General features: G+C 42.9%; 1 protein-coding gene across 1 annotated transcript in view; it reads left to right on the top strand.

The window, feature by feature from the left end:
- The window catches only part of PRRG1 (proline rich and Gla domain 1), a 507,776-nt gene that overhangs the window by 11,057 nt on the left and 481,339 nt on the right, over nucleotides 1-15,380 (top strand). The window lies entirely within an intron of this gene.

Raw genomic sequence — 15,380 nt, 5'->3', positions numbered from 1 at the left:
AGAATAACCTCAACGACAGACCCATTCTCGTTCTCGCTGTCAACCTCAGGGCTCCTTGCAGGGCGTCTGCACTGCACACATTACCATGCAGCGCTCCTTTCTTAAATCATGCCAGTGTGGCCACAGTGACTCCCGGCGCTGTTGAATTCTGTTGCTTCTTGGCAGAATCCTGCCTTTTGTAGTCCCAGGGAGATCTATCTGAAGTGTGGCGGACCAGAAGCAGTCGGACGCACTACTGGCATTCTCAAGGGTTTTTGTTTCAATAATACGGTAAAAATGCCTAACTTGCCCTATTGCTATGGGGATGTCCCCAACATAGTCAAACTAAACTTGCTTGTCTGTCATCAAAGTCCAACGAAAACATCCTCCATTCAAACCTAACTCTAACTGGCCCTACCACTATAAATAAACACCAGAATGTTCAACTTCTGATAACTTCTCTTTTGCCTCCTGGGCTGCTTCTCATGGTCTTCCAACTAGTTGTTCCGAAATATGGGTACAAGTAAATGAAGCAGGTTTCTTTAAATGTCTCTAATAAGATCCTGTAGCTTTTGATATAGATCTATGGATTTGGTTGCAGTGAGGTTATGGAACTTTCTGTTATCATTATTATACCCCCTTTGGCAGTGATGTTTTAAGTCTTCTCTTCCTCACTTAGCATCTTTTTGTATTCTTTCTTTTTGACACTCTCTCTCTGAAAGGGCATCCTGTACCCTTTTTAATCACTTGGTACAACCACTCTTGTGGCTTCTCCATTGTCTTAGACGGTGTGTTTTCTCATGCTCCGGCAACCTGCGTTCAAACTTAATTCAATTCGATTTCTCAATGTCTCTTATAGAGCACTGCTAGTACTTGTCGACTGTTTATATTCAACAACTCTTGGCATCTCCCAAGACACATGTTCTTGGTTTTTCAAGTTCCCATGATCATTATTGTAGCTTCTTTCATATAGTTCATTCAGTCTCTGTTGCCACCCTCTTTCAAGAAACACCCGGGTACCTTCCCTTGATTTGGGATGTTTCACAGGGCTTGACATTGGGATATGGCGTCTTCGCATTTTCATGTTCTTTGCTTCCTTGCATCTATCGCTGTCTTGTTCTCTGCATCTTGTTGTTTTGGTAGGCTCTGTATATGTCAGCCAATGGGAGGTGTGCAGTAGGGACCCCAGCCGGCCCATAGAACTGGGGGTTTCCAAATAGCACTTTAAGATGAGTAGCAGCACCCTTGAGATGGATGGGTATGCAGATTAATAAGCTTGCATCAAATCAATAATGACAACTCAGTAGTTTGGCAAAGGGAGTCCGTTTAATGACAAGTACAAAAAATGGGGAGTTCATGAATATCAGCAATCGCTCAATCTTCCTTCTCGCTTCAACTCCAATTAATTTCAGAAAAACAGAACATTTTATATCAAAAACTCATCACTGACGTGTAACTCTTAACTTAGCATGCAACTTGATTGGTTCTAGGAAGGAAACTTTAATATAGGTATTATATCTGTATATGGTAACAGGGAAAGGGGATTGGATAGACACTGTCAGGTGGGGCATCTAAGCCCTTCCTTCAAAATGGCTACTGTAGATGTCACTAAAAGTACGACGTCTCGTTGGATCTACTAACTATAGGGCCATAGATTACACGGTCCACTATGATTGGGTTGTCTCTAACCCCACTCATACTTTTTCACTTGCTTAGCAGCGTGCAGAATAGCCGGCCGTGTGCAGGGAGTTTGTCTGCACCCCCAGCTTCCCTCCAATTATTGCTACAATCAATCATCACTTCAGTGGTCATGTGGCAATTATTTCTTTGTGGTTAGCCTCGAGGCTGCTTCTTGGTCTGGGAAAGTTAAGGCGTCTGGGCATGGCAAAGGTCCATGCGTAGGTGTGATTTTTTTTCCCTTCCTGCTCGTCTTGTCAGGTGATTCCGACTCTGTGAAATCGTCTTATTCTTCATGCAATTTCGTGTATTTGATTTAATTCTGCCATTCGTCTGCCATCTGTTGCTTATCTTGACCTTTCTGAACAAGATACTCTGTTCTTCTCATTAATTGTATCCACTATTGGTCTATTTCAGCCGATCCGACCTTGGCTTCTTGGCATGATTACCTTCGTCTGAGTTTCTCTCCGTCTTTAATTCTCGATTTTGTTTGCTGTAAAACTCTCCTTGAGACCTTTAATAACCTTTGGCTTATTCTGCTCTTGTGCATAGTGGACGTATACTAATATAAAGTGCTCCTTGAGGTAGATATGTATAGGTGGCGCTTGCCACAATCTCTTACTAAGCATAAGAAAGCCTCACGATTTCTGTGCTGCTTGCGGTTACTGTGCGTATGTACACGTTTAAACTAACTTAATATCTTCATCGCGCATATGGCATCATTTCGGATATCTTGACATCAATTATTTCACTTTAGGCTCAGGATGTCACTTATCCATGATGTTTCGTCTCTTCATCATTCACAGGTCGTCATACCTTCTATATTTGAGTCAGTCTGGGTTCTTATGACGTCATCATTCGTCTTCCTTCATCTTCTTAGCTTCTTCGGGTATTAAATTCTGACAATCGTCATTCTGTCTCACTTGTCGGTAAGGTTTTCGCAATGGGTACCTTACTGTCCAGGTTTTCTTAGGTGTTGGTACTTCAACAGGTGCTGTTCTTCTGATCGGTACTGGACAGAGCCCAACTGCAGCTATCTGCTGGTTTATTTGCTCATCATACGTCGCATATTTCAGCGTGAACGTTCATGGTACTTCAAAATGGGCGGTTGGCGTGTGAATCGAGCTTGGCACCTCCTCTACAGAGGTTTTGTTCTTCCATGTTCGACTGGTCTCTGCGTTTTTTAGCAGGCCCCAGGCCCACCACGGCTTCCTCGTGGGCACATCACCAAGTGTGACGGTCTTTGTGACTCCATCACTGCAGCGGTTGCTCCACTGCTCGCTACACCACGCTTCCGGTGTTCTCTTTGGGCGTTCTCTCACACTCAGGCTGCCGCTAGCTGCGTGGCTCCACAACTCTCTGCCTCTTGAAGACATACCTATATCGGAGGCTCTCTTCTGCATAAGGTTCCCTCTTTGAAAGTTCCTGTGTGTTATACAAAACACAAGGGATGAGTTGCTCCTCCTTCCCTCTGGAGTTCAGGCAATATCCAGTATTATCTATAACCTAAGAGATTGATGAAATGTCACTACTTAACGGATTCAGAACAGACCTATTCAAAGCAGAAGTAAGTTTGTCCAATTCTCATGTATGCAGATAATGTGTGTGTGATGAGTGCCTCTTGGGGATGGGAGTCTTTGTTAGCCGTGAAGGGGGTGGCTCCCCCTTGGGAAGAAGGGATGAATACTCTTTGTCACAACAGCCATCCAAAACCCTGATAACCTGTGGCACTCAGTCCAGTAGAAACCCCCGGGCTACCCCATAATTAGAACGTTTTGGACTGCCCTCCCCTCCTGAAGTCCAAGCCCAGCATGGACTTGAGTGGGAATTAACAAAATCTCATTCGTAGAGCCACAAAGCTCAGCAGCATGGTCAACACTTTGTTGGGAAAAAGAGACCAGTTCATATGGCCTCTCCAGGATGCAGTGTTGAAAGGACAGAAAGCAAACCGTCCCTCTGCAGCCAACCAAAAATCTGAGCACCCCTGTGCCCAGCACAAGAGTACCTCCTGGGGTGCCCCATATTCACCAGGCCTGGTGCTGCCATTCCTTTCTGAAGTCCAATCCCAGCTGAGATTGAGGGGAAAGGGTATACCCTGATATGGGTATTGTTGAAATACTACATATAATGGGACATGCTCATGGGGACCTAAGAATGAAAATGGAAGCTACCCGGTCAGAAACCCATGCTCGCATTGCAGCACTAAACATACAGTATGCAGGAGACAACACGGAACAGCTAGCGAGCGCTGACTTCCATTTATCAAATACACCAACCCAGCCAATTATGTCTTCCCCCTTTTTCCTCACTCGAAGGAAACCATACTGAACTAGTACAATTGCCCAACCTCAGTGCGTACTTTGACTCTAAGGAATCTAAATGTACTCGCATCTCCCCACGGACTGTAAAGAAACGGTAGCACCTTCGAGGCATATAACCTTAATTTCACTAAGATGGGTACTAATATATTATCGGATGTCCCTCTGGATACAGAGGAACCTGTTTTAAATGTTATTTCTATTGAGGATAATGATGATCTTCATTGTTGCTTACTAAATACCCACCCAATGGTAAAACATGCCTTGGAAATAGCAGACATGATTACTGAGAGAAATATAGACATCCTATTCTTAACAGGAACTTGGATGACTCCATCTACATGTCATATGATATCTCTAGCAACTCCACGTAATTACATCATGCTCCATGTTGATTGGGCTGTGGGGAGAGGAGGAGGAGGAGGAGGGGGGGTGGTGGCCATTATTTTCAGGAAGGATCTTGAGATATATACCTCTAATACGCCTGACTTGGAATTTTGTGAATCTCTTCATGTTTAACTCAAAGTTAATCGCACAACCTCCATAAGCTTCCTATTGCTATATCGTCGTCCTAGTAGTACCCCTAAATTCGATGAACATCTAATGGCAAACATCGGTAAAATTTCTAAATGAACTACCCCTATTGTCCTTGGTGACATGAATTTATGGGACAGCAACCCTCAGGCTACCACAGCAAAGGAACTCATCACTCACATCATTTGAAGCCATTAACTTTCAACAAATGGTTCACAAACCTACACATAATGCTGGTAATACTCTTGACTGGATTCTTACCAAAAGATAACAATCACTTCTATCCTCACATGTGCTTGGTCGGACCACTATATGGTAACTTCTGGTGCCATTCTGTTAACAGACCGATACAGCCTGCCAGTAAAACTATACCGGAGGTATCATGGCGTAATAAAAAGGCCATAAACGGCGATAATTTCAAAGCGAAGGTCTGTCCCCTTCTGCCTACGTTAAGCCAATATATACCATTAGATACTTTCACCCAGGCCTTTAGAAAGGCTACTAATCAGGTCTTTGATGAATTGGATCCACTGAAATCCCCCCCAAAAAAATCTACCTCACTAAAAAAATGGTTTTCTGGCAACATTCTTGAAGCCAGAAGAACCAAGCGTAAAGCTGAGCGTCTTTGGAGGAAAAATCAATCTGAGTTAACACTGGAACCCTATAAACAAGCAGTTAAAGCCTACAAACTGCTCATCTTCCAAACTAATTCAGATCACCTTAATAATAGAATTATACAAGCCAAATCACTATCAAGTCATTTTTTATTCTTAAAGAACTAAAAGACCCTCCATCTATCCTCTCTGCCCAAGAAAGTAAGTAGTGTCACGACATCCATTTTTTCAGATAAAACCCACAAACGCCAACAGGCCATTAAAATACAGAAAAACCTTTTTTAGAACACAAGGAATTTCTCCCAGCCATACCGATAGACAAAAGTAATAACCCTTTGGACCATCATCCAAATCTCTTCTCCTTCGAAAAAAGTGACCATTGAAGAGGTACTAGAGGTTCTACACAAACTTGGGCCATCTTCTTGCCAGGGAGATGTTCCCTGCTAATCTATTCAAGGAGTATGCAGACACCCTAGCTCCTTGGGTAGTACAATTGTCAACCAATCTTTTGAAGAAACCTATGTCACTGCAAACCCCAAGGAAGCCTGGATTACACCGCTCCTGAAAAAGGAAAACCTAGATCCATCAATACCGGGTAATTACATGCCAATAACTAATGTGCCGTTCTTACTCAAAATTATTGATAAGATTACGTACATACAGTATCAGAAGTTTGTGGACATTAACGAATTGCTGGCAAGTGAACAATCTGGATTTGGAGCCAAACATGGAACGCAGACTGCGCTTCTGGAACTCCAGGCTAACATCATTGAAAAAGGAAATCCGGCCTTATTGATGCTGTTCAATCTCTCCTCGGCATTTGATTTCATAGATCATGATCTTCTAGCCGAGAGACTAAGAACAACGGAGTCAATGCTCTTCATCAGCCATAAACTGGTTTAAATCTTTCTTGGTCCGAAGAATGTCCACGGTGTTAAAAGGCAACTATAGTTCTCTGAAAACATTGCTCACATGCGGTATCCCGCACGGTTCATGTTGATCACCGCCACTCTTTAAGATCTTCTCCAAACTTTTATGCGATATGCTCAAAACCATGTGAGTCCAGTTCACAAATTACGCTGATGACACCCAATTGGTCTTTGAATTGACAGGATCATATGAAAGGGATGTGATGAGAGTTAAAGAGGTGGTTAATGGATGGCCAGTAACTCCCTTACCCTTAATGAGGCAAAAACTGAACTGCTCATCCTTGGCACACTTCAGGAAGTAAGTAAGCTAAACCAACAATTAAAAAAAAAATAAAGATTAATGATGGCTTCATTGAAGTATGTGAGAATGTCAAGACTTTGGGAATCTTCATGGACTCTGATCTCTTGTATAAAAGACATGTCTCTTATCTAAGATTCTCATATGCATTCTACACATCTCATCTGGCAAATACTTCCTTTCCTATCTGAGAAAAACCTAGCCTTGTTTGCAGGAGCTATAATTCATTCCAAGTTGGATTATTGTAACAGCCTCTTAATGGGCACGTCTAAAGGTAACATCCCAAAACTACAGACCATACAAAACGGCGCAGTACTACTTTTAGTATTTGGACTAAATACACGGGTCTGGGGGAAACATTTCTAAAGCCAGAAGAGAACTTCATTGGCTCCCGGTAAAACAGCGTATAAAATTCAAGTGCTCAATTAGGATCTATAAATGCCTGGCGGGGTCTGCCTCTACCTAGCTCTCTAAAAGACTAACCAAGGTACCAGTACGTAAAAGTCTTCGATCTAACAATATCCTACGGCACCAATGGAAAACATTGACCAAAATTGACGGTACTAACTTTGTTCACTGGGCCCCCATGATTTGGAACCCTCTGCCCCCTGGGATCAAAGAGTGTCTCCCTTGCTATCTTTAAAAATCTACTCAAGACACATCTTTTCAACGAAGAGTAAACCCAACCAGCTCTGGCCGTCTTACAGAGCTTGACTTATTTATTTATATATTTTTTTGTTCCATGTGTTGTTCCATGTTGTCTTGTCTTTGTGAGCGCCTTGAGGCCCATGGGCGATGGGGTGCTATACAAAAATAGATAGATGGATAGTAATCATGAAAGATCATTCTTAGACCCACAAAGCCCAGCTGTGGGGTAAAAACTCAGGAAACAAGAGATCAGCTCAGCACTCCTTTCTAGGGTTCACTTTCCGGAAGGACCAAAAGCTAAACGGGAGGATCATGGAACTGCTTGGGCATTTTATACCCCGGGCTATCTGGGGGAGGGGCTAAAAGAAAAACAAAAAAAATGTTTCGGAAAGGGTTCTGCTGGAAGTATGAGCGACCTTCATAGAGTAAGTACTGTGACAAGGAAGAGGGGCGTGGAGGAAATGTCTAGTTATTGTCTATAATGGCCACCAATCATGAGCCTGAATGCGTTTGGTACAAGGATCTTTACTTCAAGAAGCAGTGGTGTAGAAAGTTGCAGACTGTGTGGTGCCAGGTGGCGAAGTCCTTATCCTGACTTCCTTTCTTTGCCTAGTTGTGTGGTCTGACCATATCAAACCCCCTTCCCTCACTCCCCATTTCTCTATCGGCCAGAATTGGAAGTGCTTTTCAGATAGCTGAATGCACGGTGCAAAAAAGTACTTAAACTGCAGCTCTTTCATGTGGTTCATAGTTTGATGTATCTTTTTGGACTTCGCCCTAGCAAGACCCTAAACAAGGTGATTGCATTTTTAAAGGTTCAGCCCTGTTGCACCTACCTGTGCCTTTTAGTAATATGCTATGTGCATGTATCCTTTAATTACCTTTGACCATGCTTTGGAGGATTGTGTGCCGGCTAGACTTGTGGACATGTGCCATTTGGATAGGCAGTCTGCTTCAATTATCCTCTGCATGGTCTGTTGAAGATGTGGGTCAGGTGGTATGATGTTGCAAGTTGCACTGAATTTATTCAGTCATCCCACTGTGGGATTGTGGAGGGATCAGCGGGCTATTTTATTTGGGCACAGGCTACTTGGACAAATGGATTACCCATTTGTTTTCATGGTCCTGACCATGCTCCATTGAGTGTGTTATTGTTTGGGCTGCATGAGATTGTCACAAGTTTGTGGAATGTGTTCAACGTTGTGTATGTGGGAACATGCAGTGGACAATTAACACTTGCCAAAAGGCACCTGCCTCTGAGGACGCTTATTCGGTGGCTCTGGGGCCTGGACTTAAGCAAGGGAGCGAGTGGGTCTTGTCAATGTTACATAGTGAAGGCTTTTCCTCTAAGTTGGATACTCGGTAAACAATCCATGACTTTCCAGAATTTTGTGCGGGTCTTGCAAACTCCTCTCGCCCACTTGCATAGTCTAGGAGGTTTTATGAAGGCAGAGTACCACTTGCATGGTACTCGACCTTGCTAGAAAGTGGTGCTGTAAGAATGGAGGGAGTTTCACCAAACCGATTACTTTCATGTTTTTGGACTGACCATAGGAGATCTTTCAGAATTTCAACGAGGTGGCACAGGCGCTGTAACAAAGTCCAGTTAAAAAAAAAAAACACTTGATTGGTAAGGGGTTCTGTTGGACTTGGCCTACCTAGTGTTCAGTCTGGACTGGTTTGTTCATCTACTGTTGGGGCACAAGGGAGGTATAAATGATGGCCTGGTATGATATACATATTCCCAGTGGTAAACATAAAAATGAACGGAAGGGTCTCGTCTGTCTAGTCTAGTGGAATGTAATGGTGACCAGAGCAGGAAGAGGGTTCACCTTTTATTGCACATAGACGGTGTGTGTGTGGCATTAGTATCTGATCTACCAGTTTTTTACTGACCGTTCTTCTAGCGGTGTGCTCTGACCATCTTGCTAATTGAATGTTTAGTGAAATTACTGCACACTGGTGATAGTTTTTAAATCGATGCATTTACATCCGTTTTGCTCTTTTTTGCAGGGGACAGGAATGTAAAAAATGGTAGGGAGGTGTACAATAATGGATAGGGGACCGGGATGCTTGCCCTCTATACAAAAAAAAAAAGAAATATGCAATTGCATAACGATGATGTATGGACATGGACATGTACATTCTACACATTATATTATACGTATTATAGTATTGTAGAAATTCACGGTTTGTACTTCATGCTTCGAACTAGTACAAGTGAAAGTTGCTATTGGCAAATGCATTCTCATCGCTCTTGACACGCACACGCACCTTTTTTTTTTTTCCCCCTCCTTTTGTCAGGTTTTTCAGTTCTTAGAATTGCCTCGTGAGGTTTTTTTCTTTTTAAAGGCAAGCATTGCCTGCATTCCTACGAGGACTGTCTTCGCATACCAAGAGGCAAGAAAGCCCAATCGTTAAGTAGACATGTCATTGGCAATTGTAGAATTTCAGCGTTTTTATGACCTCCCAATTGAAGAGAATATGTAGGTGGGTACCACAAAGGCATTTAACTGGATTGCTACGGTTTTAGTCAGTCACAATTTGAGACTGCTTTAACAAACCACCAACCGATTCTTAGCAAACCTGCCAAGTGATGCACCAACAGACCATGCGATTGAGGGAGGAACAGGACGGGTCTTTGAAGCCAGTGAAGCCAGCAGTCAATAGACACCAACAAAAACTGCCAGTGTGGCATGGGTGGGGAGTGGAGCAATTACTCTACTCCAGAAAACCCCTGCCACTCTTATCTTACCTCCTATTAACATAGACTGCCATAGACTCACACCAGGTACACTCAAAAAGATTTGTGACCACCAGACTGAACTTATTCATGACAGGATTGTCAAAGTTGCTTTGCATTACATACTAACATACTTGTCAAGGTCAACAAGTGCGAAACTTCAATATTAGCATGCCTACACTCAGAATTGTGAATATTAGCCTGCGTCACATCTAGATAGGAGTTTGAATACTAGCATGTCCAGACCTAGATAGAATTGAGTACTAGCATGTCCACACTTGGATAGAATTGTGAATACTAGCATGTCCACACTTGGATAGAATTGTGAATATTGGCATGTCCAGACTTGGATAGGACTTTGAATATTAGCATGTCCACACTTAGAATTGTGAATACTAGCATGTTCAGACTTGGATAGAATTGTGAATATTGGCATGTCCAGACTTGGATAGGACTTTGAATATTAGCATGTCCACACTTAGATAGAATCGTCAATATTGGCATGTCCACACTTAGATAGAATCGTGAATATTGGCATGTCCACAGTTAGATAGAATTGTGAACATTGGCATGTCCAAAATTAGATAGAATCTGTGAATATTAGCATCCAAGTCCACACTTAGATAGAATTGTGAATATTAGCATGCCCACACTTAGAATTGTGAATATTAGCCTGCGTCGCATCTAGATAGGACTTTGAATGTTGGCATGCCTGCAACTGGGTGAAACTTGAATGTTGGCATATGCCACACTTAGAAGTTGTGGATACTGGCCTGCGCCGCATCCGGATGGGACTGGGAATGTTGGCATGCCCACACCTAGATGGAATCCTAAGCATTGGCCTGCGCCGCATCCAGATAGAGTTGTGAGGGTCAACAGGTGCCACACTTGGATAGAACTGTGAATGTTAGCATGCTAAAGGTCAGGTAACCCACTAACCAATATAAGCTCGAACTCTGCATACTTATCTCACTCAAAAAAACTCACACCACCATCTCTCGCACAACAAGCCGCACGCACTTCACAACACTCCAACACCACATAAACCGGAGCAACAGCACACGCGGACTGACACCAATCCAATACCCGCACCAAAGCTCATCATCTGGTGTATACCGAGCCGAAGCTGCCAACAGAACACCACTCCTCTCACTATCCTACTCCCTCTTCACTTTACTAACCCATCCCCCCCTTATTTACAGATTTGTCAGAGCGCCTGGGGACCAATTCCGTTGGTGACAGTGCGCGGTACAAATACCTTTAACATTTAACAAACTGCAAAAGAGCACCAGCATCAGCAAAGCCAATTTTTTAAAAATTTTATATATATATATATATATATATATATATATATATAATATATTTTTATAATATATTTTTATAAGCTATATTGATTTTTGAACAAGTTTGACATAATACATGTTGGCTGCACAGTATTAATCAAGGGTGTGTCATTACAAAAACTGACAAGTGAGTATCAGAAAGTGAAACAAAGCATAACTTGTCTTATTGCATATTTTTAATTTTATTTTCACATATTTTTTGTACTGCCTGGGGATGTCCCGGTCATGTTGTGTTTACCTGATTTGCATGGGAAGACGAAAGGCTGGTTTCAGAAGAAGGCCAGGGTCCCAAATGCTTCTTTACTGCATGCACAGCATTCGTTTTTAGGACTTCTTCAGTTCACCTTCTCGCACCACCTATTTACGCCTCTTCATTCGTATTCCTAATTAATGTGGAGAAGTGATGTTGTTGTTGGGATTAAAAAAGAAGACTGAAGTGATGAAGTTGGAGGAGGAGGATGGCTGAGGAGTGATGGAGATGTGTGAGGAGGAGAAATGGGATATCTGAAAACTCATGGTGTATGCTTGGTTTTATTGGCCATTGCTAGGAAGTGAGAATTTATCAGCTTCTTTCAACAGGGTTGCTGTTCTTATTGGGCAGGAAATATGGAATAATGTACCCCTTACCGTACGTTATAAGGCTATTGCGGTCAAGCTCCTTTTAGAAGGTCACAGAACTCCAAGGTGACTTGCAATATCCTTTTTATGTATGATAGGCAGTTTTTGTTCTTTATAATACATGTCATCCACTTTACTACCCAGCCTCTTGCTCGATCTAATGCAATTGATCTTCCGTTTGCTGAGTCAATGTAGGATTTTAAAAAAAAAGCTTATCTGCATCTCCTTTGGTGGTGCACAAAGGTTTAAGCAGGTTATTGCTTTATTTGAAACCCGAAACCAGGACGTGTTTTCAATGAATTTTATTATTCATGTGTTTAACTCCAGCTGTGCACAAAATAAACACACCACCCTAAACGGTTCCATATTATTTAATGGCTATAAAGTGTCATAGAAGGCTTTTTTACAAGAAGTTTGTAAAGCTTGTCCTGGCTTCAAGTCGTGCAGTGACAGATGGAATTCTCTATGCGGGCTCAAGCAGCAGGCATTGTGATGTCACAACTGAAGCGTGATGACTGATTACAGATCAGTAGTGATGACATTTTCTTGTTACATCTCAACTGATCTGTAATAACTGGCCTGCTAAAAGAACATTATTTCCAGGCTTTTATACGGATATTGCTGGCTGCCATGTGTAATAAGCTTTTCTCAGCTAGGGTGGCATGCTTTAATACAATCACTTGTTGGAACTTTGAGAAACCGGAAGGTAGTCTCACATCTACTCCCCAGGGATCTTCTGTTCAGGTGGCCAGGGAAGGGATATTGCTTTTGGATCCTGACCCTGGAGGTCGACTAGCAAGAGAGGGTCACCTGGGTGGAGGGTCCTGGGGGGGGGGAGGGAGGGGAAGGGACAGGGGAGGGGAGGGGGAAGAATTGAGTACCAGAGGGCAAGACATGGTATTCCTCCTTTCATGACATTGACCTAATACACCCTTTCTCAGCTTTTATAGGATATTGTCACTCTTATCCTATCAATTCCCCTGAACTGAAGGCTAGTACTGGGAAGATGATCACCCCGAGAGTAATGCAGGTTACCTATAGCCAGTGCCATTTATAGTACTGGGACGAAGAAGAGGGAGCCTAGGAGTTGCAGATGTACAGGTCAGGCACATCCAAATAATTGGCCTGATTGGAGTCCGGCAACTCAGGCAAATAAGGAAAGTGATGCACACATGAAAGCCCTTGAAGGGGCACAGGTGTATGTAAAGAGATGTGGAGCAGCAGAGAGAAGAAGAAACGAGCAGTACAGTCCGGAGGAGCACGGGATGCCAAGACGCTGGAAGGAGGCATTGCCAGGTGGAGTGTTGCTGCATGGCGAGGGAGCCGTGTCTCCAAAGAGCCAAAAGTGTGTGAGGCAGTTGCAGAAAGTGGTGGCACCTTTCACCGTGCTTAACGAGTGCTCGCTACCCTGGGAGGAAACATCCTGCAGGAGTGTCTGAGGGGCAGGTGAGAAGACCCTGACCTAAAGTATCAAAATGCTATTGAAAGGAGAAGAGAATGCGGCAGCCAATTTCATAGAACTGTATTGGAATCTGGAGTGCGTAAAAAAGCAAAAGGTCTTTGTATCGGAGTGAACTTGTGCAGCTGACACATTGTCGAAAGCCTCCGATAGAACTCAATTGAAAAGGCTTGAAGTTCTGGATGCTAGTATACTGAAAGAAACAATGTTGCTGGGAAACAGAATGCCAGTAGAGTAAATGCACAGCCGAGTGGAGCTAGCGCAGTGGGAGCAAAACACAGAAGAAGCTCCTTTAACGATGTAACACTAAACTAGCAGAGTGAAGGCTTTTGTAGACAGCCAAGAAAGAATATTAGAGGAACAGAAAAGCCCAAAAGTTACTAAACAACAAATAGCCTTCCATTCTTTGAACTACTGTGAATTTGAAAGCTTGAAAGAATCGCTGAGGTGGCTGAACATAGGGTGAACCACAGTGGTTGCATGACTTCTCATGGGTGGGCCATGCAGCTCCTTAACTGCACCTAGACCCGAGGAAGATATTCTTGCTTATCCAGACGAAGGCTGACAGCTTGGGGAAGGGAGCTCCTTTTGAACTTTTGTGTTTGTGAACTATGGTTTGAAGCTTGGAGAAGATCAGAGTCCCTTTTGGAGCTTCGTTGATTGTGCATCAGAACGTAAAGTTTGGGGAAGGATCCCCGGGCTCCTTTAAAGACATTGTTTGTTGGAACATGTGTGTGTTGTGAACCTGCACTCAAGGCTTTGGAGTCAAGGTCTCCTTTGGAACTGTATCCTGAATTTTGGGAAAGGGAGCTAGAGACTGCTCCAAACATTTTGAACGCTATTTTGAGTTGGCAGATCCTTACACTACATTGACATACTAAATGTGAGGGCAAGCATAGGTTGTGACGCACACTTCCTTTTTTTTTTTGGACTTTTAGACAAAGGCTTTTGGTTAGTTTCTTTATGTATGGCAATTCCCACCATAGTAGTAGGACAAGTTAGGCGTTCCACCCATTCTGATATTTTAATAAAGATTTTCGAAACTGTTAAAGTTTGTTGTCTGTGTCATCTCTTGATATCCTTCGTTCTGTGAGACAGGCTTGGTGATACTGAGCTAGCAGAAGTTCTGGAACCTGGCAAGAATAGGTTGGTGGGTTAATACACAACATAGAAACGTGTCCCTTTCAGGTCACATGTTTGAATCCGAGTCGATCAATTCGCACTTAACATTATTTCAGGTTGGAGTAAAAATCACTGGTGGTCCAAAGGGCATATAGTGCCATTAAAAACGTGGTTTATCAGGCAAATGGAGACAGTTACTTTCCAAGAGTGTACTATATGCATGCAGTCAGTCAATCTTCTGCCGTTGAAAGCAGCACTTGCATTTACTGCTCTGTGACGACACATTGTGCTTTGCCACTTGGTTTGCATCTGTGGCGTATTGGCTTTACTGCTTTAGGAGAGAATTTTTTTTTTCTTTTTGACAACAAAAACCTGGACGTACGTGTGTTTGTGATTATTTTTTTATTATTTATTTATTTTTCCCTCTTATATACAAATTCACTAGTTTGAAAGCTTTTGACTTGGGATTTGAAAAACGTCCTTCGTTAACTAAAACGTCCCTTTTTAATGATTTAGACATGACCGTTATCTACCTGGAGTAAATACTGGCAGTTGTCGGTCGCACTGCGTGCATTGCAGTGACTTTTATTTGCTGGGGTTCTCTAGGATTCCACGCTTCTAATTTGTAGTGGTTTGTTTTTTGTAAATACTTTTCATTTAGATATAATGGAGAACAGCTACCATCGACGAGCGTTATCAAGCAGAAATCTTACGTTATCTTGCATTTGTATAGTGTCTATTGCCATAGGCTATGGTGTCCAATCGCTTTTTGCCTGTCAGGCAAAGTAGGAGTATGATCTAAAAATTCAGTAGTGGTAGGTGTTTTGGGTGTCCCCCAACCTAATATCACACATACACACACAGCCAAGTTAGCTGCAACCGCCTTTTATTAAACTGCTAACTGAAACTGCTTCCCCTGCTCCTCCCTTTCCTCTCTGCTCCCACGTGCCCTCCCCTTCCCAGTGTCTCCTTTCATAAAGGGCTGGTGTCTTTTTTTCGATTAATATCCCTCTCCCCCCCCGCTTATCATGACGCAGTGCCGGTTACATCTGTTCGATGAGTCTCGAGGGCTTACAAACAATTCAGTGTGGTCTCTGT

This window comes from Ambystoma mexicanum, chromosome 7q (genome assembly GCF_040938575.1).
Source record: "Ambystoma mexicanum isolate Mex_15411 chromosome 7q, UKY_AmexF1_1, whole genome shotgun sequence".
Classification (NCBI taxonomy): Eukaryota; Metazoa; Chordata; class Amphibia; order Caudata; family Ambystomatidae; genus Ambystoma; species Ambystoma mexicanum.
The sequence above is the reverse complement of the archived record's forward strand: the minus strand, read 5'-3'. Positions and strand labels throughout refer to the sequence as shown.